Source organism: Rhipicephalus microplus, chromosome 6 (assembly GCF_043290135.1).
Source record: "Rhipicephalus microplus isolate Deutch F79 chromosome 6, USDA_Rmic, whole genome shotgun sequence".
NCBI lineage: Eukaryota > Metazoa > Arthropoda > Arachnida > Ixodida > Ixodidae > Rhipicephalus > Rhipicephalus microplus.
In genome coordinates, this window is record NC_134705.1 from 84,497,153 (window position 1) to 84,519,624 (window position 22,472).

At 56.8% G+C, this 22,472-nt stretch overlaps 3 pseudogenes; all 3 read right to left on the reverse strand.

The window, feature by feature from the left end:
* Positions 1–1,388: 1,388 nt before the first annotated feature.
* LOC142766353 (U2 spliceosomal RNA) lies at positions 1,389–1,567 on the reverse strand (annotated as a pseudogene).
* Positions 1,568–9,444: 7,877 nt separating this feature from the next.
* Positions 9,445–9,617, reverse strand: LOC142766158 (U2 spliceosomal RNA; annotated as a pseudogene).
* An 8,191-nt stretch (positions 9,618–17,808) lies between these two features.
* On the reverse strand, positions 17,809–17,990 carry LOC119187014 (U2 spliceosomal RNA; annotated as a pseudogene).
* Positions 17,991–22,472: the final 4,482 nt, after the last annotated feature.

Consider the following 22,472-nt stretch of genomic DNA (forward strand, 5'->3'; position numbering starts at 1 on the left):
TCGAAGACGCGCGACAGACGGTCTTCGGGAGACACGGGTGGTTGCACAAATGCGACCGTGCGTCAACGTGCAGCCATATTCGTGGATTATTTCGCCCCATTACGATAGCTTCGTCACTGCGCTCGCTGGTGTTGCTTGTTTTTGTTGACCTTCACTTGTGGCTCACACCCACTGTGGGGGATTGGCTGGTTTGTTGTTCTGCTTCTTCGACTTCTACATACTCGGCTTAGTGAAGCTGTGAGGAGTGACGAGTGGGTACGGAGGCAAAGCGCGCCCGGGGCGTGATCTCACGCGTCCTGGGGTCCACGTCGCTTCAGGTACGTGCGTGGTGCGTCCGAACGTCTAGTGCGCAATTTTCTTGGAACTTCCAGCAACTGGCAATTCCATTGAGGTGAGCGTGCGAGGATGTTCGTTGTAATTAACGAGAGCCAACGGTGGATGAGCTGGTATGAGATGGTGTTCAGAAATGAAGTGTTTGATCAACAAGGCGATGCCCGCCGTGGTGGTCTGATGGCCGTAAGGTACTCGGCTGCTGACCCGCAGGTGGTGGGATCGAATCCCGGCCGCGGCGGCTGCATTTCCCTGTGCTCAGATTAGGGTGCACGTGAAAGAACCCCAGGTGGTCGAAATTTTCCCATAATCATATGGTGGTTTTGGGACGTCAAACCCCAAAGGTCAGTGGACATAGGAAAAGCACATCGGGGCTTTGCCGCTCCACCGTACAGCAGGTGTGTGCGGAGTGGGTCCTGTGGCGTTCTTTGCGATTTTAATTTGTGATGGGGAATAGTGTAGATGCGTAGACGTGGCGAGAGCACGCGTCTTCAGGTTCAGACGCCGCGTGAAGATGTGAAATAAAAATGCCTTCGCTTGCCACTGCAACTGTAAACAGAAACACCAACCAAACCCCATTTTCTAGAGGCTTTTTTTATTTTTCGTTGCGAAACGGGTGAATTCGAAAAGCGGAAATAGCTTGGCACATACATACACACTTCTACACACATACATACATACACATCGCACATGCATACACATCGTATACACACTTCTAGCTTTCCTCCGAAACAGTAATGATAATTTCCTCAATAGTTTTATTAATATGAGTAGGAACGTTAAAAAAAATAAGAAACTTGAGTATGTACGTGTGAACATAACAAAATAAAAGAGACCCTCCATATATGAAATACACACGGAAACATTTATTTTCCCAGAGCAATCGTAAGTGTAAACACAGCTAGCGCACTCCCTGCACGCGAATACCGCGTCAGCCGGGGCGGCGTGCCGCCACCGTCTCGGACACTCGACGCACCCAAGCCGTTTACCCCGGTATCATGGGTAAATCCGAACACTCCTTCTATCATTGAATTTATTGTCGAACTCACCCCGCAGGGGGTGAGTGGGCCGATCCCGGAGGTAGTGCAATACCGGGCCAACCCGTGGCGGAGGTGAAGCAAGCTTCAAGCACTCCGCCGCATCACAAAAATAAGTTTAATATCTTGGATCCAAATAGGATCCGTATCAGATATTAAGCTGATAAGAACAGAGGTTTTCAAAAATGTTAGGAACATTTCTGACCGAAAAGGAAAAACTTGTTCTCATTTTTTGTTCCTTCAACCAGAAAGGAAGAAGGTGGTGTATCGTGAACTGTGTATAGAGAAGGTGAAAATAGGAAATAGCAGGGGAGAAAAAGTGAAAGGGGCGTGTGTCGTGTAGTATCACCTCTTATTTTTGCGATGTCTTTGGGAGGGTGACTTTGTCAGCACGTGGCCCAGCGAGTGACAGTCACTTTATGGCCACGTGTGCGCAGTACACTTCCCGAGAAGCTGCAATGGTCTCGCTCACTGCAAGCTTCTTAAGTAACCGGAGATATCTCCGGCTGCAGAGTTTTTTGAAAACTCTGTCATTTGCCGGGTCCCAGGAGCCAAGCATGCCGACGACGACTGCTTCGATCGTGACTCTCTGGTAGCGGCGGAGCAAGAAGTCCCGAACTGGTTCGTATTTTCGTTCCTTTTCCAGTCGGGCTGCCTCGAGTGCTTTGAGCCGGTTGTCAAAGGGGCAGGTCACGTCCACGATGATCGCCTCTTCCCCCCTGGCGAGAACGAGGTCGGGGCGAAGGTTGGTGGTACCAACCGCTCTGTTCTCATGCGTGACCGTGAACTTCTTGCTGGCGGCTTGTTTCACCCTCGCCACAATCTTGTTGTGACGACTGGTGTAGGCCATGCTGTGGCGCATGCAGTGACCCAGGACGTGTGGCAGCGTTTCCACTGCGTAACCGCACACACGGCACCATTTGTCGGCGGAGGTGGTCCATGGGTTGGCTCCATTCACAGGTAGGAGGTTCAGGCGTGCCCTGTGAATGAAGCGCCAGTCGCAAAAGCGGGTGAATTTGCCGGAGCGCATGAAGTGGGAGCTGCTCGGGTCTGCGGCGACGCATTCCATTGCCTTCCCTTGATTGGGCATTTCTTGAAGGAAGCGATCGCGTGCCCGCATCATTCGGAAGCGCAGCGTTTTCACCACTTTTCGTCGTTTCTTTGACGTGAGAGTTTCCTCTCCGTCACACGTGATGCTGGTCCCCCCGTCCTCGAAAATTTCCCAGGTGACGTGTAGCCTGCGGGAAGCCTTCCGAGCCTCGGTCCAGACGGACTGCAGTTGTGTCAGCCGTGCCTGGAAAATGCCCTCCGTTTCGCCGCTGAGGTAGCAGGCGAGCTCCTCGTTGGTGGCCTGCCTGCGAATGCGCTTGGAGACAATTTTGGTTAGCGCTTCGAAGGCAAGTTCCCGGACCTCGAGATCGGCCGAGGTCAGAAGCTTGAAGGCGTTGTCCACGCGGCAGGCGTCACTTGTGTCTGCGGCGAGGGGGATTCCAGCTGCTCCGGCCGCTGCGCTGCCGTAGAGGTAGTTCTTTGCAGCGTTACCTGGAAGATAAAGAGTTTTCTTTATCAGGGGCCGGAGTGCGTCGTCTAGGCGGGCCCATTCCGCCTTGCCCACTTGTCCGCACCGCATGGCGAAGTTGAGTGCTGGAAAGACAAAAGTTTTCAGTGCATCAATTCGCTGCCATGGGGCAAGCATGGACTCGAGCAGGGTGCGGCCGACGGAGATTGCCTCATCGACCTTAGAGCGGTCTTGGAGAAGGCTGAACCCGACGGGGCGTCCTAGAAAAGATTGACTCTCGTAGTCACTGATGCGAGGGATCTCTTCTCCGTCGACGAAGAATTTCGTGTCCCTAGTGCCTACGGGAGTCCTACCAGAGAGGTGCAGGCTTCTGCACTTCTTGGGGTTCAGCCGAAGTCCCAGCTGGCCCGCGAGAGCCGCCACGACGTTGATGCGGTCCTGCAGTTTCTTGGGGCTGTCCGCCAAGGGGGTCAAATCATCGGCGTAAGCCAGCACATTGTGCTGCCTCTCACCTCCTTGGACCGCCCGAATGACTGGATCGAGCACCAAGTTGAAGAGCAGGCCGCTCAGTGGGCAGCCCTGTCTAATTCCGGCGGAGATTGTGACTGGGGCCGTTGTCCCAGCTTCGGCGACAATCCGGGTGGCGTTGTCTCGGTAGAGGTCTGCGATGATTGCGCAGAAGTCCTCTCCTGCACCTGCACCACGAAGAGAATCGATTAGTGCGTTGTGCGGAACTGAGCCAAATGCGTTGGCGAAGTCGAGAAAGGCCACGCAAAGGTCACCACCGCCGGCCCGCGCGGCGTCCAGGCGCTCCTGCAGCACGAAGTTGTGTTCAAACACGCCGTCGTGCGGCAGGAACCCCTTTTGACACCTCGAGAGCACGTCATGGTCACACACCCACTGCTGCATGCGGGAAGCTAGGCAACCCGCATACAGCTTGGAGATGGTGTTCCCAAGGGCAATGGGTCTCCAATTCGTGACCTCACTCGGATCACCCTTCTTGTGGATTAGGATGGTCCTCGTTTCCTTCCAGGCGTCGGGCACTTGCTTGAAATGGAGGCACACGTTGAATGCTGCGGATAGAAAGAGACCATCAGGATCATGTTCTTTCCAATGACGGTAGGTGATCCTGTCACTGCCGGGGGCCGTGTTTTCGCTTCTGCGAAGACGGGCCGCCACCTCGTCGCTGGTGAATCGGGCGAGGCAGATCTCTGTCATGTCGTCCGGGCGAGCCTTGTTAAGGAGCAGGTGGGTGTTCCCTTCCTTCGGCGCCCATGTTTCAGCAAAGTGTTGCTCCAGTTTGTCGAGCGGAATCTCGCAGAGTTTTGTTTCGCCCTGTACGATGACACGAACAGCCCGACGGCGGTTGCGACGATACAGGCTCTGTATCTGCTGGGCGTTGTTCGGGTTGGTCGGGACGCAGGGTTTTCCACCGGCAGGGTTGTCTGGAATTTTCGCCTCCCTCCTCACCGCCGATACGGCTTCCTCCAGGATGGAGAGGAAGTCGTCCCAGCGCTCAGCAGTGGCGGGCTCCCGAAGCAGTTGCCGGATTCGCTGGGTCTGCTCTGCGAGTACGCTTGTGTCGTCGATTGGCCCGGAGAGGGTGATCTCGCCGGGGTTCACTGTCTGTGGGGCGGGGTCCTGTGACTCGCCGCCTGCATCGTCTATCGAAAGTCCCTCGGGTGATGTTGGGGGTGTGGGGGAGTCGACGCTGTGGCTGACACTCCTGGCTGATGGACTTGGTTGAGGGTTCCCTTGTGCCGTGTCCAAGCTGTGCTGCGGTGCTCCTTGTTGACTGGTCCTCTGAGTAGCGCGGGCTGTGTCTGGATCCTGCTGGAGACGGGACGAAAACCATGACCCTTCTGGTGGTGACTCCTCCTCGCTGGTTGCTGATGGAATTGTCGCATCCCTGGAGCTCTGGCTTGGAGAGCAAGCTGTGCTGCCTAAGAGAGGAGGGAGAGGGGTAAGGGCCCGGTCCGGTGATGGTGGCCGGGAACGCCGTGGGTTGTCGTGGTCCGTGTCGCGGTGCGGTGACTCATGTTGCCTGGGACTCGGCGTGATGGAGGATGCATTTCCAACCTGTGAGAACAGAGAGGCACATGAAGACCTGCTCCTCGCTGTGGCGGCCTCGCTAGGCGTGGGCGATGGGGTGCCCGTAGTTGCCGAAACCCGGTCAGGGATTTCCTGCAAGTCACCTAGAAGGGGGGAGGAAGGTGTGAGTGCCAGCTCTGTTGGTGCTGGAGAGTCCGTCGTTGCGCTCAGTGTCGTGCTGTCCTCGCTTGGTGATGATCCCGTTGACGTCGTTGAGTTGGAGCTCTGTGACGATCGAAGGGTCATTGTCCGTGTGGCTTGGTTGCCGGCAGCAGCGCGGGGGGGTCGGCCAGTCGGAGTTGCAGTAGGTGCCGCCCTCGAAGTCCTTGAAGTCGTTGGTCCCTCGTTCATGTGCTGTGCTTCCTGTCTTTTGTGTTTGCGCATGTGGTTGTCCAGTCCCTTCCTTGTTGTCATGGTGGCAGGGCATTGTGGACACTTGTGCCTGTTGAGGTCGAGGGGCGACAGCTCGTGTCTGCCTCTTGCGATGCAGGAGTGGAGTGTGGGATGCAGCCCAAGGCCGGTCGTGGAGCATAGGGTACAGGTGTATGCCACCTTTACTTTGAGCTCATGCTCATCTAGTAGATGCCGTACCAAGCTTTGTCGCCTGCTTGTCCAGCTGATCCCGGAGTACCGTACCCCACATTTGTCTATGGGGCAGGTGAAGCTGTGTGGGATTGGGAAAAAGACATCAAGGGTCTGTCCCTCCTTGCCTAGCTGGGGTTGGTTTTGGGCATCTCGCGGCCTCGGTGCAGTGGGCGTCCCGGTCTCCCCTGTATTCGGGGGACCTACCTCCTCGGACATCACCTACTGGTGGGCGAACACTTGTAAAGAAAACAGGATTATCACGGCCGGATGTACATCATTGTGAGAACACTTAGGCATCTTGAGAAAAAACACTTCAATAAAAGACGGCACTGTACACTTGAATGAGAAGTAGAAAGATGGAGAGGAGATAGAGAAAGAAGAGAAGGAAAAAAAAAAAAAAAAGGGTGGGGGTGGGGGGTGATCGTCAACCCATGTTTAAGTGTAGCTGACGACCTAAGACGAAGGGGAAGAAAAGGAGGGAGTGTGTGACCTCCTCCCCCTAGTCGGGGGAGAAGAGAGAAGAGGGGTGCGCTCGCCGAGAGAGGAAGAGGAAGAAAAAGAAAATGAAGAGAGAAAAAAAAACCACGGCGTGCGCACCAGTGAGAGTCGCGGGCTACCCGCTACATGGTGAGTGCAGCTGGCAGCCCCAAGAAGGCAGAGAGAGTACTGACCGCCTCAGCAGAGAGGAGGGTACCAGAAGGAATTAGTAAAGAAGACAGAGGAAAGAGAGCGAGTGAGAGAAGAGAAAAGAAAAAAAAAAGGGAAGGCAGGCGAACCCGGTTGAGCGTGCCCTCTACTGACACGTGTCACCAGAGGCGCTTCCGGAAAAAAAAAAAAAGGAGCGTGCAAGAGTAGAGAGAAAGTCGCCTGGCTACATTGTTAGTGTAGCTGGCAACAGTGGGAGCGGGAGGGGAGCCTTAGCGCGGGCCACGTGGACGGAAAGTAGAAGAGAGGAAAAAAAAAAAGAGGGAGAGAAAAGTGAAGAAAGAGGAGAGAGCGGAGACGCTGCTTCCACGTGGTCACCAGCGGCGCTCGCTGGTGTCCAGAGTAGAGGCGCGCTCCGAAAGAAAAAAAAAAAAAAAGGCGTGCAAGGAAGGCTTGCGCTATCTTACATCACTTGGGCAGATGATGCAAGGGCCGCTGAGCCAACTAATACACAAGAAAAAGGGTGCTTTTCAGACGGGAAGCTGCCGGCAAGGCCGGTTGGAGCAGCCCGTCTCGCCGAGCACGAGAACCCACCCCCCCAAAGGGGGGCGGAAAAGACAGGCAAAAAAGAAGTGTTTTAAAGAACTAGCATCTCACCAATGACCAGAGCCAGAAATCCAGGGCAGCAGGAGCCAAGTGTCAGCAGGGGGGTCCAAGAATCCGCAGGCAGTCGTTGCTGGTCGCTCGAACAAGCTAAGAAGGCATGCACACAACAACAACACAAGAAGAGACAGAGAAAGACACCGCACTAACCGGGCGGGTGGTCGATTGCTTCTACAAAGAGCAGGAGTAGGATGGACAAGCCAACACTACACTTTGATCTTAGCCAAAAGGCCGAGAAGCGATGCAATTCATTAGCACGTAATTAAAATCCATTCTTTCACACCTCGTACTTAGTTCTGGCCAAAAGCCGGGCAAACAGTAGCAAAGCAATTCCGACGTCCACCCATGCACAACCAGCATTGTGCACCGACAGCGGCAGCGCTGGCTTCACGGCATTGCTTTTATCCCCAGTCCGCTTGAAGTTTCTAGTTTCGCTTACAAACATGTTAAAACTGAAACCTTCTTTTTCCCAGAGGTCGAAGCCACGCGTGCTTGCTTGCATGCGTACTCTCTATGCGCCCATGACGTCACACCAAATGCTTGCTGGCGAACATTATCAGGCATGTCGCGAGGGATGCTACAGCATTTGTTTTAAAAACTGATGCATAGTGTACATGTCCAACTCGAGCACCAAAGTCTAGAAGGAAGGAAAAAAAAAAAATGACTGTGCAAAATGTGAATACGTCACCCATCCAACATGGCTTCTACGCCGGCTGCCCAAGCAACGCGTCTGCAACGACGCCCACAATCATCGGCAAAAAGGTGGTGCCTTTGGCTGCTTCAGCACGCTCAACATATGCCTTGCAAGTTCCGACGTGGCGGAACACCGCACCGAGGTCGACGAAGGTCCTGCCGTGAAAGGCAGACCCGGGAATGCGTGCGAAACGTCTACCGCGTGGGTTGTGAAGCCGGTGAATGAAGGATCATGTGGCAGAGGGTGACGGAACGTGAGTGTGCGACTTGACGCTGCGATGTCGTTCAAGCGTTCAACGGGCCGGCAGGTTCTGTCTGTCGTGGTCGAAAACGTCCGAGTTTTGCTGATTCCGAGGGGTAGGAGTGCTATGGTGGCGTGTACGAGGCGCTGGTGCGGCGCTCCGTCGATCGTGCCGGACGGACATGAGGCGGCCGAAGGCGGTCGTGAAGTGGTCGCGGAAATCAGTGGAGAAGTACTCGCCTGCGCTTTTCGTCGAAGACGCGCGACAGACGGTCTTCGGGAGACACGGGTGGTTGCACAAATGCGACCGTGCGTCAACGTGCAGCCATATTCGTGGATTATTTCGCCCCATTACGATAGCTTCGTCACTGCGCTCGCTGGTGTTGCTTGTTTTTGTTGACCTTCACTTGTGGCTCACACCCACTGTGGGGGATTGGCTGGTTTGTTGTTCTGCTTCTTCGACTTCTACATACTCGGCTTAGTGAAGCTGTGAGGAGTGACGAGTGGGTACGGAGGCAAAGCGCGCCCGGGGCGTGATCTCACGCGTCCTGGGGTCCACGTCGCTTCAGGTACGTGCGTGGTGCGTCCGAACGTCTAGTGCGCAATTTTCTTGGAACTTCCAGCAACTGGCAATTCCATTGAGGTGAGCGTGCGAGGATGTTCGTTGTAATTAACGAGAGCCAACGGTGGATGAGCTGGTATGAGATGGTGTTCAGAAATGAAGTGTTTGATCAACAAGGCGATGCCCGCCGTGGTGGTCTGATGGCCGTAAGGTACTCGGCTGCTGACCCGCAGGTGGTGGGATCGAATCCCGGCCGCGGCGGCTGCATTTCCCTGTGCTCAGATTAGGGTGCACGTGAAAGAACCCCAGGTGGTCGAAATTTTCCCATAATCATATGGTGGTTTTGGGACGTCAAACCCCAAAGGTCAGTGGACATAGGAAAAGCACATCGGGGCTTTGCCGCTCCACCGTACAGCAGGTGTGTGCGGAGTGGGTCCTGTGGCGTTCTTTGCGATTTTAATTTGTGATGGGGAATAGTGTAGATGCGTAGACGTGGCGAGAGCACGCGTCTTCAGGTTCAGACGCCGCGTGAAGATGTGAAATAAAAATGCCTTCGCTTGCCACTGCAACTGTAAACAGAAACACCAACCAAACCCCATTTTCTAGAGGCTTTTTTTATTTTTCGTTGCGAAACGGGTGAATTCGAAAAGCGGAAATAGCTTGGCACATACATACACACTTCTACACACATACATACATACACATCGCACATGCATACACATCGTATACACACTTCTAGCTTTCCTCCGAAACAGTAATGATAATTTCCTCAATAGTTTTATTAATATGAGTAGGAACGTTAAAAAAAATAAGAAACTTGAGTATGTACGTGTGAACATAACAAAATAAAAGAGACCCTCCATATATGAAATACACACGGAAACATTTATTTTCCCAGAGCAATCGTAAGTGTAAACACAGCTGGCGCACTCCTTGCACGCGAATACCGCGTCAGCCGGGGCGGCGTGCCGCCACCGTCTCGGACACTCGACGCACCCAAGCCGTTTACCCCGGTATCATGGGTAAATCCGAACACTCCTTCTATCATTGAATTTATTGTCGAACTCACCCCGCAGGGGGTGAGTGGGCCGATCCCGGAGGTAGTGCAATACCGGGCCAACCCGTGGCGGAGGTGAAGCAAGCTTCAAGCACTCCGCCGCATCACAAAAATAAGTTTAATATCTTGGATCCAAATAGGATCCGTATCAGATATTAAGCTGATAAGAACAGATACTACACAAGGAGAAGTTTATTCAACTCTCAACGCATGAAACAAAAAAAAGTACAGTATGCACCGCCGGGTAATCGGCTGATAACTACATCAAATACATGAGTTACTTATAGCACAGAAAAAAAACAGAGTAACATTGAACAACGGATGTGTGTATATACAAAGGTGAGTAAACAAGGCGTACAGAGAAACGAAAAAAACACGCGGGCTATATACATATATACAATGCCGGAAAACAAGATGAGCAATGGATATCAGTTTCCCCACGAATGAATATAGACGCTGGGGGGGGGGGGGGGGGTACACAACAAGGTCTGAGTTACACCTCAAAAGATTGACACATGGGGTGCATGTAGAACGCACAACTTAAACATAAGGTGTTGGAGCCGGAGGGGGGGGGGGGGTTAGAAGGGAGTGATTGGGGCGGCTAGCTTGCCGTCCCTGAGGAAGAAAAATTTCGTATGCCAGCGACGGAGGAACTTTTCCTCGCCGCTGGCTTCGAGTTCGGCCGATAAATAGGCCCACAGCAGCCTTCGGATCCTCGAGACTGCCGGAAACGCGGCTCGTACTGGTTTCCTGCGCGCTTCCGCAAGCGATCGCCTCTGCCATAAAACCAACACTGTGAAAATCACCACGAGTTGGGCGAAGGCGCCTTTGTTACGTTTGTGGATGGGAGGGGTGCGGATGCCGAAGGAGTGGGCCACCATGCGCCACACGGGTTTCACCGCGACGCATTCAAACAACGCGTGCTCCTGCGTTTCCACGACGCGACAGTTGGGGCAGCTAGCATTCGGGACTATGCCTAATTTGTTAAGGCGCTGTCTTGTAGGTAGGACGTGCCAGGCCTTTTTAAGGAGCAAATCGTGCGCCTCGCGGGGGATGCCGCAACGGAGGGAGCCAAGTTCGCTCTGCGCGCGCTTGGCCCGTTTTCGGTCGGCATCGCTTAGCTGGTTCATCGTGATGGCCTCGACGATGCGTGCTGGCGGGTCTTCGTCTACGTCACAGCCGGGTAGTTCATTCCCCAACATGCGCATTGTTGCCGCTGCCGTTTTATAGTAGGGCGCGGGTGCTTCAGCAAAAGGACCGGTGTGTCGGCCAGCGTCCAGCCAGTCGTGCCGGGCACCGCTCCAGTAGAGGAGGAGGTTGTGGCCAACGTAATCGCTCGCGCGCGCGAGCGCTCGGGCGGTTTTAAGGGCTAGAATTCTGCCTGCGCTCTGTACATGTGGAAGGCCGAGACCCCCTTCGGATACTGCCAGGTGTAAGAGGTGTCTTTTTAAAGGTGGCGGTTTCCCTTCCCACAAGTACGCCGTGATGAGCTTGGACAGCTGGTTTATCGTCCTTGCGGGCATCACTGCTACTCGACTTGCGTACAAAGCAAGTGCGCAAATACTCGTTTTAACCGCCAGCGCTTTCTCGCGCAACGAGAGGTCTCGCAGGCCTGCACGCTCTGCCATTTGAGCGGCCCTTTCAAGGACGCGGGACCACGTTGACGGTGCGACTCCCTCGCTCGAAAAATATATCCCGAGTACCTTTACTGTGTTGACCGCTTGAAAGGTGCCGATGGCATGCGCAGGGAAATTGCCGAAGCGAAGGGCCCTGCACTTTTCCTCGTTCAGCTGCGCTCCGGACGCTGCCGCGTAGAATGCGAAGAGCTGACGAAAACGGTCGAGGCTACTGGCGTCCCTCACGAAAAGGGAGATGTCATCGGCATAACCAAGGATCTTTAGTTCCGCGGTTCCTGTGAGCGGGAGGCCCCGAATACGCGTGTCACCGGCTACGGACGTGAGCAGGGGCTCTATGGAAAGCACAAACAGGGTCGGGCCAAGTGGGCATCCCTGTCTGATCCCACGCGTGTACTGGAAGGTGTCCGTAGTGGAGCCGTTCACAACCACATGGCACCTGAGGTCCGAGTACAGGAGCTTGATGATGTTAACAAAACCTGCCGGGAGGCCAAACTCTCGGAGCGTTTCGAACAGGTAGGCGTGCCTGACCCGGTCGAAGGCCTTGGCCTGGTCGAGGGAAAGAAAAGCTCCTGATACTCTTTTCTCGGTGGCGTACTGAAAGGCGTCTCTAGTCATGTTCAGGTTGGCAAACAGTGATCTGCCCGGAACTGCGCAGGTTTGGTGCGGCGCGATGATGTCCGGCAGAAAGGTCTTTAAACGGCTGTTTAGAATAGAGGCGACAATCTTGTAATCCGCATTCAGTAGCGTGATAGGGCGCCATGACGTGGGGTCGTTCGGTGGTGAGCCTTCCTTAAGTATCAGGACCACGCGCCCCATGGCAAACGAGGCGGGTTTCGCGTGGCCTTCGAGAATGCTGTTGATTACGCCAAGTAGCGGCTCGCTCAGGATACTAAAAAAAGTCGCATAAAACCCTGCAGTGAGGCCATCCGCGCCGGGAGCTGAGTTCGGTGGCATAGACTGGATGGCGGCCCACAATTCCTGCATCGTCGCTGCGCCGCATAAGGTCGGGCATTCACCTTCATCGAGGTGTTTCAAGAATTGGTACAGTTCTGACCGGTGCGGTAGCTCCGATGAGGTCGTTATGGGCTCCGGTTCGCGGAAAGCGGTCTCGAAGTGGCGTCGAAAGGTCGCCTCGATCTCTGCTGGGTCTTCCGTGAGTGTGCCGTCTGGGCGCCTTACTTGTAGGATCCGTACTGAGCCGTTGCCGCTTACTTCGCGCAGGTCCTCTTCCCGGTGCCCCTCTGAGGTGGTTCGGAACGCGCACTTCTCGCCGGTGATGGCTCGTTGCAGTCGTGCATGCTGTACCTTAAGCGCGGCAAGATAGTCGCGAGTGCAGGAAGTGAGACACTCGGCGTTCTGGACGATGCGCATCCTGCGCAGCAGCTCGTTCATCTGAGCCGTAATGCGTTTTTTTCTCGCTCTGCCCTCTTGTTGTAAATGCGCCTTCCAGGTCGCCTTGAGGTCGTCCCAGACGGCCGGGGTCACTCGGGGGGTCGCTCTGATTGTGGCTTCAATGCGTTGCTGCATCAGGGGGGTGGAAACCGGGTCATTTAATAAAGCCGGATCTAGGCGCCACGACGCGTTTGCTGGACTGGGGCCGGGCTTTCCGCGCACGGTTGTCACCAACGGGACGTGATCCGAAATGCCCGCCAAGGCAGGAGGCAACGGGAGCACCTCACACGCCTCAAGGGAAGGTAACAAAAGGTCAGGTAAGTAGGCGCGGTCGAGCCTACTGGCGGTGGTCCTCGACATGCGAGTGGGACCGAATGCGTTATCATGCTGGAGAACCCATGCATCCGAGAGTCGCAGTCGGCGAAGGAGTCTGACAAGGTCTTTCGCGTGGTAGGCTGAGCCTCCGCGACCTGGGCCCCTGATGTCCCTTGTAGTGTCGACGACACAGTTGAAGTCGCCGAGGACTACATGCGGGAGGGGCGCTTGCAAGGACTCGCCGAGCTCTCTAAAAAAGGTGTTCGTTTCCGTTCTCGTTGTTGGCGCGTACACATTAACGAGCCGTACTTTGCGACCGTCGATGAAGATGTCCAGGATTAGCGTACGGCCGTCGGCGCCAAACACGCAATGAGCCTTTTGCCTGAACCTTCCAGAGACGAAGACGACTCCGACCCCGCATGACTTGGCCCGCGTCAAGGAAAAGAAGGCATCGACCTGGCAAAGGTTCCGAAAAAGGGTGACATCGAGGAGGGAACGGAAGTTCGCCTCTTGGACGAACAGCAGGTCAATGTCATGGAGCTTGGCCAAAGAGATGACGGCGGTTTGCTTCGTCTTATCGCGGAACCCGCGTACGTCCCAGGTGGCGAAACGCAGCCGGTCAGCCATAAAGCGGAGCTAGGAGGGGAGAGGGGGCGAGTTTACGAAAGGGTGAGTGCATGGCGCGCCAGGGGAAAGGGACACAGAGGGAGAAGGAAGGGAGCGCAGTGGGGGAAGGGCGCTGCCATCTGGGGTGGGGTCGGCGTACTAGGCGCTGGAATCGCCGACTTGAGGGGGCGGGTCCCCTTCGCTTTCCGCGCGCTCGCCCAACTTCTGTGATTTCGCTTTCGGAGGGGCGTCGCTGTCGCTGCTCCTCGCGCCGAGCCCGGCCCGTCGCTGCTTCGTCTCTCCGCTCGTCGCTCGTTCTCTCGGATCGCTCTTAACACCCTCTCCTGTGCGTCGGCGCGAGCGCGAGCGCGAGCGTGTCCTCTGATCGCGGCCAGTCGCGGTCTGAGCTGTAATCGGGTCCCGGTTTCGGCAGAGACTGGGCAACGCATGGTCAGAGGAGGGCGCAGGGAGGGGTATCAGGCTTGGTTGAGCGCGGACTTCAGGGAGCACGTAGTACCCGCGACTCACGATGGGCAAGTCCTCTCGGGCGGGGTCTTGGCTCCTTTCTTCCAAGTCCAGGGGAGTGACTGGAGCCAGCACGTTAGTGGGTGGGTTTGCGACAAGGAGGCTCGCTGCTTCTTGCTCAGAGGCACCAGTAAGGGCTTTAGGCGCGACAGAGGAACCCTGGCGGCCGGGCCCGCCTAGCGGGCGTGCGGGCTGCGTGGTGGGTGACGATTGTGCAGAGACCGTCTCGAGATCACTGGTGTCTGTTTCAGACGACGTGGTGGCGACGTCGTCAACGCTTCCCGGCTTCTCCCCTTCGTTGGCAGACGAAGTGTCCGCACTGCTGCCTGTGGGCGGGCCAGTATTGCAGTTGCGGTCCTCGGGTGGGAGCCCCTTCCCAATGGTGCGAGGTGCAGTCCTTGGCGATAGCACCTGTAGGCGTGGGGCACTGGCGGCCTTCGATACGGCAGGGCCGCTTACATGTACAAGTGAGGGGGTGGTATCAGTCAGTGTGGGGAAACCGCGGGCGGCAGACGCGTAAGAGCGCCTCCGAAAACACTCGCGCGTCCCGTGGTGGCCGCCACAGCGTTCACATTCGGCCTCGCAGCCCTCCGTATCGTGGCCAAAAATGCCACACCGTCTGCAGTACGCGGCAGAACATGCGGTCGCCATATGTCCGACCTCGCCGCAGCGGGCGCACACGCGACGCATCCCACGGTATTCACACATGACTTTGTGCCCCGCTATTGTCATGAAATTAGGAACAGGCCGGGACATTTCTATTTTGACTAGCCTCACGCCATTTAGCTTAGTCTGGCGAGTCGCCAAGGTGGCGAAGGAAATGCTCTTAATTTTGCCGAAAGGGGCAAGAGCATTACTAAGGGCCTCATCAGACAAGAAAGCCGGGTAGCGGTAGACGTTCACGTACGTTACCGGCGGCCCGACTGCCTCTACCGGCACCTTCACCCCATTCACCGTGAAACCCTCCGCCACCATTAGGCTCGTCGCCTGACTAGCATTGCGAGTACACACAAGGAACTTTGCGCCCCCCATGTGCTGAAGCACGAATACACTATCATCACCAGTGGTTAATTCTACTGCATCAATCAGATCGTCAACAGAGACATCGCCCTCGGGCGCGGAAAACATGAAACAATTCTCCCTCACCGGGAGCTCAACTGGCATGGCCATACTGGTGGGCGGATCCCGCAAGCCGCCGGGGGGGGCGAGGCTCTGGGACGACTCGTGACGTGCAGTCAAGCTGCACACTGGTAGGCAGCGGCTCAGCTGAGGCGGGGGCCGCTTGGGGTCTGGTGATGGCAGGGGTCGCCGCTAGGAGCTCCGGGGCAGCAGGGGCGGACCGGGGGCCTGGCTCGACCTGGCATGTAGAGGGTCTCCGGGCGGGAAGGCCCGAAACCCAAGGGTGGCAGCCGCGGGCACGAGGCTGCGGCGGCGAAGGGCTTGCACTGGTTCTGGGGCTCGAACTCCGAGAGGGCCCGGGGGCCGACGCCGACGTGACGTGACCCCGGGACTCGCGCGAGGGCTCGTAAAAAACAGCTAACTCGACACTTTGATCTTAGCCAAAAGGCCGAGAAGCGATGCAATTCATTAGCACGTAATTAAAATCCATTCTTTCACACCTCGTACTTAGTTCTGGCCAAAAGCCGGGCAAACAGTAGCAAAGCAATTCCGACGTCCACCCATGCACAACCAGCATTGTGCACCGACAGCGGCAGCGCTGGCTTCACGGCATTGCTTTTATCCCCAGTCCGCTTGAAGTTTCTAGTTTCGCTTACAAACATGTTAAAACTGAAACCTTCTTTTTCCCAGAGGTCGAAGCCACGCGTGCTTGCTTGCATGCGTACTCTCTATGCGCCCATGACGTCACACCAAATGCTTGCTGGCGAACATTATCAGGCATGTCGCGAGGGATGCTACAGCATTTGTTTTAAAAACTGATGCATAGTGTACATGTCCAACTCGAGCACCAAAGTCTGGAAGGAAGGAAAAAAAAAAAATGACTGTGCAAAATGTGAATACGTCACCCATCCAACATGGCTTCTACGCCGGCTGCCCAAGCAACGCCTCTGCAACGACGCCCACAATCATCGGCAAAAAGGTGGTGCCTTTGGCTGCTTCAGCACGCTCAACATATGCCTTGCAAGTTCCGACGTGGCGGAACACCGCACCGAGGTCGACGAAGGTCCTGCCGTGAAAGGCAGACCCGGGAATGCGTGCGAAACGTCTACCGCGTGGGTTGTGAAGCCGGTAAATGAAGGATCATGTGGCAGAGGGTGACGGAACGTGAGTGTGCGACTTGACGCTGCGATGTCGTTCAAGCGTTCAACGGGCCGGCAGGTTCTGTCTGTCGTGGTCGAAAACGTCCGAGTTTTGCTGATTCCGAGGGGTAGGAGTGCTATGGTGGCGTGTACGAGGCGCTGGTGCGGCGCTCCGTCGATCGTGCCGGACGGACATGAGGCGGCCGAAGGCGGTCGTGAAGTGGTCGCGGAAATCAGTGGAGAAGTACTCGCCTGCGCTTTTCGTCGAAGACGCGCGACAGACGGTCTTCGGGAGACACGGGTGGTTGCACAAATGCGACCGTGCGTCAACGTGCAGCCATATTCGTGGATTATTTCGCCCCATTACGATAGCTTCGTCACTGCGCTCGCTGGTGTTGCTTGTTTTTGTTGACCTTCACTTGTGGCTCACACCCACTGTGGGGGATTGGCTGGTTTGTTGTTCTGCTTCTTCGACTTCTACATACTCGGCTTAGTGAAGCTGTGAGGAGTGACGAGTGGGTACGGAGGCAAAGCGCGCCCGGGGCGTGATCTCACGCGTCCTGGGGTCCACGTCGCTTCAGGTACGTGCGTGGTGCGTCCGAACGTCTAGTGCGCAATTTTCTTGGAACTTCCAGCAACTGGCAATTCCATTGAGGTGAGCGTGCGAGGATGTTCGTTGTAATTAACGAGAGCCAACGGTGGATGAGCTGGTATGAGATGGTGTTCAGAAATGAAGTGTTTGATCAACAAGGCGATGCCCGCCGTGGTGGTCTGATGGCCGTAAGGTACTCGGCTGCTGACCCGCAGGTGGTGGGATCGAATCCCGGCCGCGGCGGCTGCATTTCCCTGTGCTCAGATTAGGGTGCACGTGAAAGAACCCCAGGTGGTCGAAATTTTCCCATAATCATATGGTGGTTTTGGGACGTCAAACCCCAAAGGTCAGTGGACATAGGAAAAGCACATCGGGGCTTTGCCGCTCCACCGTACAGCAGGTGTGTGCGGAGTGGGTCCTGTGGCGTTCTTTGCGATTTTAATTTGTGATGGGGAATAGTGTAGATGCGTAGACGTGGCGAGAGCACGCGTCTTCAGGTTCAGACGCCGCGTGAAGATGTGAAATAAAAATGCCTTCGCTTGCCACTGCAACTGTAAACAGAAACACCAACCAAACCCCATTTTCTAGAGGCTTTTTTTATTTTTCGTTGCGAAACGGGTGAATTCGAAAAGCGGAAATAGCTTGGCACATACATACACACTTCTACACACATACATACATACACATCGCACATGCATACACATCGTATACACACTTCTAGCTTTCCTCCGAAACAGTAATGATAATTTCCTCAATAGTTTTATTAATATGAGTAGGAACGTTAAAAAAAATAAGAAACTTGAGTATGTACGTGTGAACATAACAAAATAAAAGAGACCCTCCATATATGAAATACACACGGAAACATTTATTTTCCCAGAGCAATCGTAAGTGTAAACACAGCTAGCGCACTCCCTGCACGCGAATACCGCGTCAGCCGGGGCGGCGTGCCGCCACCGTCTCGGACACTCGACGCACCCAAGCCGTTTACCCCGGTATCATGGGTAAATCCGAACACTCCTTCTATCATTGAATTTATTGTCGAACTCACCCCGCAGGGGGTGAGTGGGCCGATCCCGGAGGTAGTGCAATACCGGGCCAACCCGTGGCGGAGGTGAAGCAAGCTTCAAGCACTCCGCCGCATCACAAAAATAAGTTTAATATCTTGGATCCAAATAGGATCCGTATCAGATATTAAGCTGATAAGAACAGAATTTTTTATTATGCTTAGTACACAAACATCATACATGGTTATATAACAGAACAAGAAACGGTAATAAAAGGTGTATATAATAAAATCAGGTAACAAAAAGGCTAAAAAAGAGTTAGTGGTGTTAGTATGAATAAAAGCGTATAACAATAAAAAAACGCGGTGTCGCTTCTCGAATAAAAAACTATTTACAAAACGCCTATATGGCCACGATAAATGTCCGTAGAGGCAGCGATCGTGTCTGAAACGCAAAGTCTTTTCATGGTGCGCAGGTAGCTCCTGGAGCAGAACCTGCGGCAGACACGATCGTTGGCCGGATCCCACGAGCCGAGGCAGCCTACGACGATGGCGTCGACGGACACGCGCTGGAACCGCTGGAGGAGATGACGCTGTAGAGGGGCGTACTTCTCCTCCTTGACCCTCCGAGCCTCGTGGAACGCCTGCATGCGGTTGTCGAAGGGACAGCAGACGTCCAGGATCAGGGCTTCCTCACCACGGGCCAGGACGAGGTCGGGTCGCAAGCCGGGGACGCCGACCTGCTGGTTCTCCCCGATGACGGTGAACCGCTCCAGGGCCGCCTTCTTGAGGCGCGCAACGATGGCGTTGTGGCGCTCTGTCATGGCCCGGCTCTGCCGCATGCAGTGGCAGAGGACGTGCGGCAGGGTCTCCTCCCCGTACCCGCAGCGTCGGCACCTCTTGTCAGCTGCGGGCACCCACGTTCTTGTGCCGTTCAGGGGGAGGAGATTCAGCCGGGCTCGATGAATGAAGCGCCACTCCTTGAAGCGAGTGTAGCGGCCGGACCTCATGAAGTGGAAACTGGCGGGGTCCGCCGCTACACACGCCATCGCCTTGCCCTGGGACGGCTTCTCCTGGAGAGAACGGTCCCGGTCCTGGTTGAGGATGGCCCGAAGGATCTTGATCAGCTTGTTTCGGTTCCGCGCTGACACCGTGGCCTCTATGCAGGTGATGCGGGCGCCCTGGTCCAGTAGCTCCCAGGCGACGGACAGGCGACGGGAGGCTTTGCGTGCCTCCGTCCAGACAGACTGCAGCTGGGTCGCAGTCTGCCGGAAGTCGCCCTCCGTTTCGCCTGAGAGGTAGGCCTCGGTGTCGTCCGTGTCCGCCGGTCGCCTCAGCCGCCTCGACACCACCCGGTTGAGCTCCTCCCTCGCTCGCTCCCGGACCTCCAGATCAGTCGACGACAGGAGCTTGAAGGCCCCGTCCACTCGGCAGATGTCGCTGAGCTCCGCCGCAAGAGGGATCCCTGCAGTGCCGGCATGTGCGCTCCCGTACACATACTCGTTTGACGCTCTGGCCGGCACGTACAGGGTCTTCTTGATCAGCGGGCGAAGCTCCTCGTCCAAGCGATGCCACTCTCCTTTGCTGGCAAGGCCCACCCGCATGGCGAAGTTGAGGGCTGGATATAGAAATGTTTTAATAGAATCCAGCCTCTGCCATGGGGTGAGCATGGAGGAGAGCAGCCGTCTGCCGAGATGGATGGCCTCGTCGACCGTTGTCTGGTCCGGTAGCACCCGAAACCCCACAGGACGCCCCAGGAACCGGTGCCCCTCGAAGTCCGCCAGTGCCGGGACCGGGACGCTCCCCACGGTGAAAGTGGTGGGCCGTGTGCCCACCGGGTAGCGCCCGGACAGGTGGAGGGTGCGGCACTTGGCAGGCTTCAGTCGCAGCCCGAGCGGGTCCGAAAGGGCCGTCACCACGTTGAGGCGGCGCTGCAAGGTGGCGGGATCCCCGGCGAGCAGCGTCAGATCATCGGCGTAGGCAAGGATGTTGTGTTGCCTATCGCCTCCCTGCACCGCTCTGATGATGGGGTCCACCACCAGGTTGAACAGCAGGCCGCTCAGGGGACAGCCTTGGCGTAGGCCCGCTCCGATGGCGATTGGCTCCGTGGTGCCGTCAGCTGCCACGACGCAGGTGGTGTTGGCGCGGTAGAGTTCCTCCACGATCTCCGCGAAGGGCTCCCCCGCGCCGGCGCCGCGGACAGCGTCGACGAGGGCCTCATGGGCGACCGAGCCGAAGGCGTTGGCGTAGTCGAGGAACCCCACGCACAGCTCCCCACCTCCCGTCCTGGCGTCGTCCAGGCGTCCCTGCAGCACGAAGTTGTGTTCGAACACCCCATCGTGCGGCAGGAAGCCCTTCTGACACCTGGACAGTACCGCATGGTCGCCCAACCACCGCTGCAGCCGCGTGGTGAGACACCCGGCATACAGTTTGGCGATCGTTCGACCAAGGGCAATGGGTCGCCAGTTTGTGGGGTCCTCGCGGTCGCCCTTCTTGTGAATGAGGATCGTCCTCGTCGACTTCCAGCTCCGGGGTGTGCGGCGATATTTGAGGCAGACGTTGAATACCGCCGCAAGGTACCGCCCTTCAGGGTCCACCTGCCTCCAGTGGTGGTAAGTGAGGCGGTCCTCTCCCGGAGCTGTACTCTCGCACCTTCGGAGCTTGGCTGCGACCTCGTCGTCCAAGAAGGGGCAGAGGTCCAGTTCCTCGTTGGTGGGGGCTCGCGTCCTGAGAATTGTTGTGTCCACTGCTGCCGGAGACCAGAGGCGGGTGTAGTAGCTTTGAAGCGTGCCTGGGTCAATGGGGCAGAGCTGCGAAGGGCCCTCCGCAATCAGCCGGACGGCCCGGCGCCGGTTCCTCCTGTAAAGAGCCTGTATCTGGGAGGGGTTATCGGGATTAATCTCGCGCCGAGGTGGTGTTTGGCGCGAGTCCCGATTGGGCAGCCTCAGGTGGTCAGTAATGGCTGCCTCTGCGCGGTCCAGGATGCTTTCGAACCGCGCCCACTCCTCCTCAGATACGGGCAACCGGCTTAGTGCCCGCAGCTCCGCCGTCATCTCAGCTAGGACCCAGGCACTCTCTGGTCCGGCGGTGTCGGCCATCTCCTCCTGGGTGCCGTATGTGCTGCCGCTGTGTCGGTTGACTCTGCGGGGTGTGATCGCCTCGGGAGAAGGTGGTGGTGGACTCCCGATGGCTCGCCCCGCAGTCTGCTCTGGAAGCTCCCCCTCTGCAGGACTGCAGTACTCGTCCGAGGGGGAACTCGGTCGTGCTGCCTGGTGGTCAGCTGGGCTGCCCGCCGCATCCTCGACGCCGCCTGGCAGGGGGGTAGGCAGGACCTCCTGTGGAGAGGGTCCTGCGGCGGCGCTTTGGGTGGATGAAGCGGTGGCCCGCTGCTGCTGGTCCGTCTCGCCCGGTGAAGAGCCGGCGCCACTCTGCGAGGGAGAGGGGGCCACCACTGAGGGTGTCCCCGGAGTGGCGGCACGTCCGGGCGAGGCCTGCTGGTGGGGACTGGTGGAACCGGTGGCACTGGTGGGCGGCTGTCGGGGCGGAGCACCTGCGGCGACGTTTTGCCTGGCCTGCTTCGCCTCCTCCCTCAAGTGCCACTGTTGATGGTTGTGAAGGCCCTTCCTTGCGGGGAAGGACCTTGGGCACTTATCGCATTGGTGCCGGAAACGCGGGGGAGGGGCGGCGGTGGGAACGTTGGCCAGGCATTTGTTGACATGGGCCATTGGTCTTTGGCCCAAGACGTCGCCGCATAACGAGCAGATGTAGGAGGTGCTCGTAATTCTGGCTCCGTGCTCCGCCTCCAGGTGCCGCTCCAGGGACTGCCGCCGAGAGGTCCATGTGGCCGGGTTGTAGGTGGCCCCGCAGCCGAGCTCGCAGCACTCGATGGCAGGAGGCACGGGGAAGTACACTACAAGTGTACTCCCGTCGCGCACTGGCTGGCGCTCCTGCCAAGGGGGGTCGCCGTCATCCTCGCTGGAGTCCAGGGTTGGACCCCCGGAGGCCATGACCCTATTGCCACGCTAGGCGTGAGGGCCAGGGGGCCTCGGCGAGGACAGGGTGGTCGACGGCGACCATGGCGGGGCCAGGGAGGCCCCCGAGTGCGGCTGCGGCAGGACCAGGACGGCAGGCGCAGCACCGGCAAGCAGCAGGCAGGACCAAGCAGCAGGCACGACCAGACGGCAGGGCAGCAGGTCCTGGGGCAGCAGGACCACGGCAGCAAGACCAGGGCAGCAACACCAGGGCAGCAGGCAGGCAGCAGGAGGCGGCCGAATCCGAGTAGCAGCAGTGGACAAGGGGTGGGTGGGAGCGAGGGAGAAAGACTCCGCTGTAACCGGGCGGGTATCCGGTTGCCTCTACGAAGATCAGGGAGTGCAGGGCGGTCAAGCCACCACTACACTTTGATCTTAGCCAAAAGGCCGAGAAGCGATGCAATTCATTAGCACGTAATTAAAATCCATTCTTTCACACCTCGTACTTAGTTCTGGCCAAAAGCCGGGCAAACAGTAGCAAAGCAATTCCGACGTCCACCCATGCACAACCAGCATTGTGCACCGACAGCGGCAGCGCTGGCTTCACGGCATTGCTTTTATCCCCAGTCCGCTTGAAGTTTCTAGTTTCGCTTACAAACATGTTAAAACTGAAACCTTCTTTTTCCCAGAGGTCGAAGCCACGCGTGCTTGCTTGCATGCGTACTCTCTATGCGCCCATGACGTCAC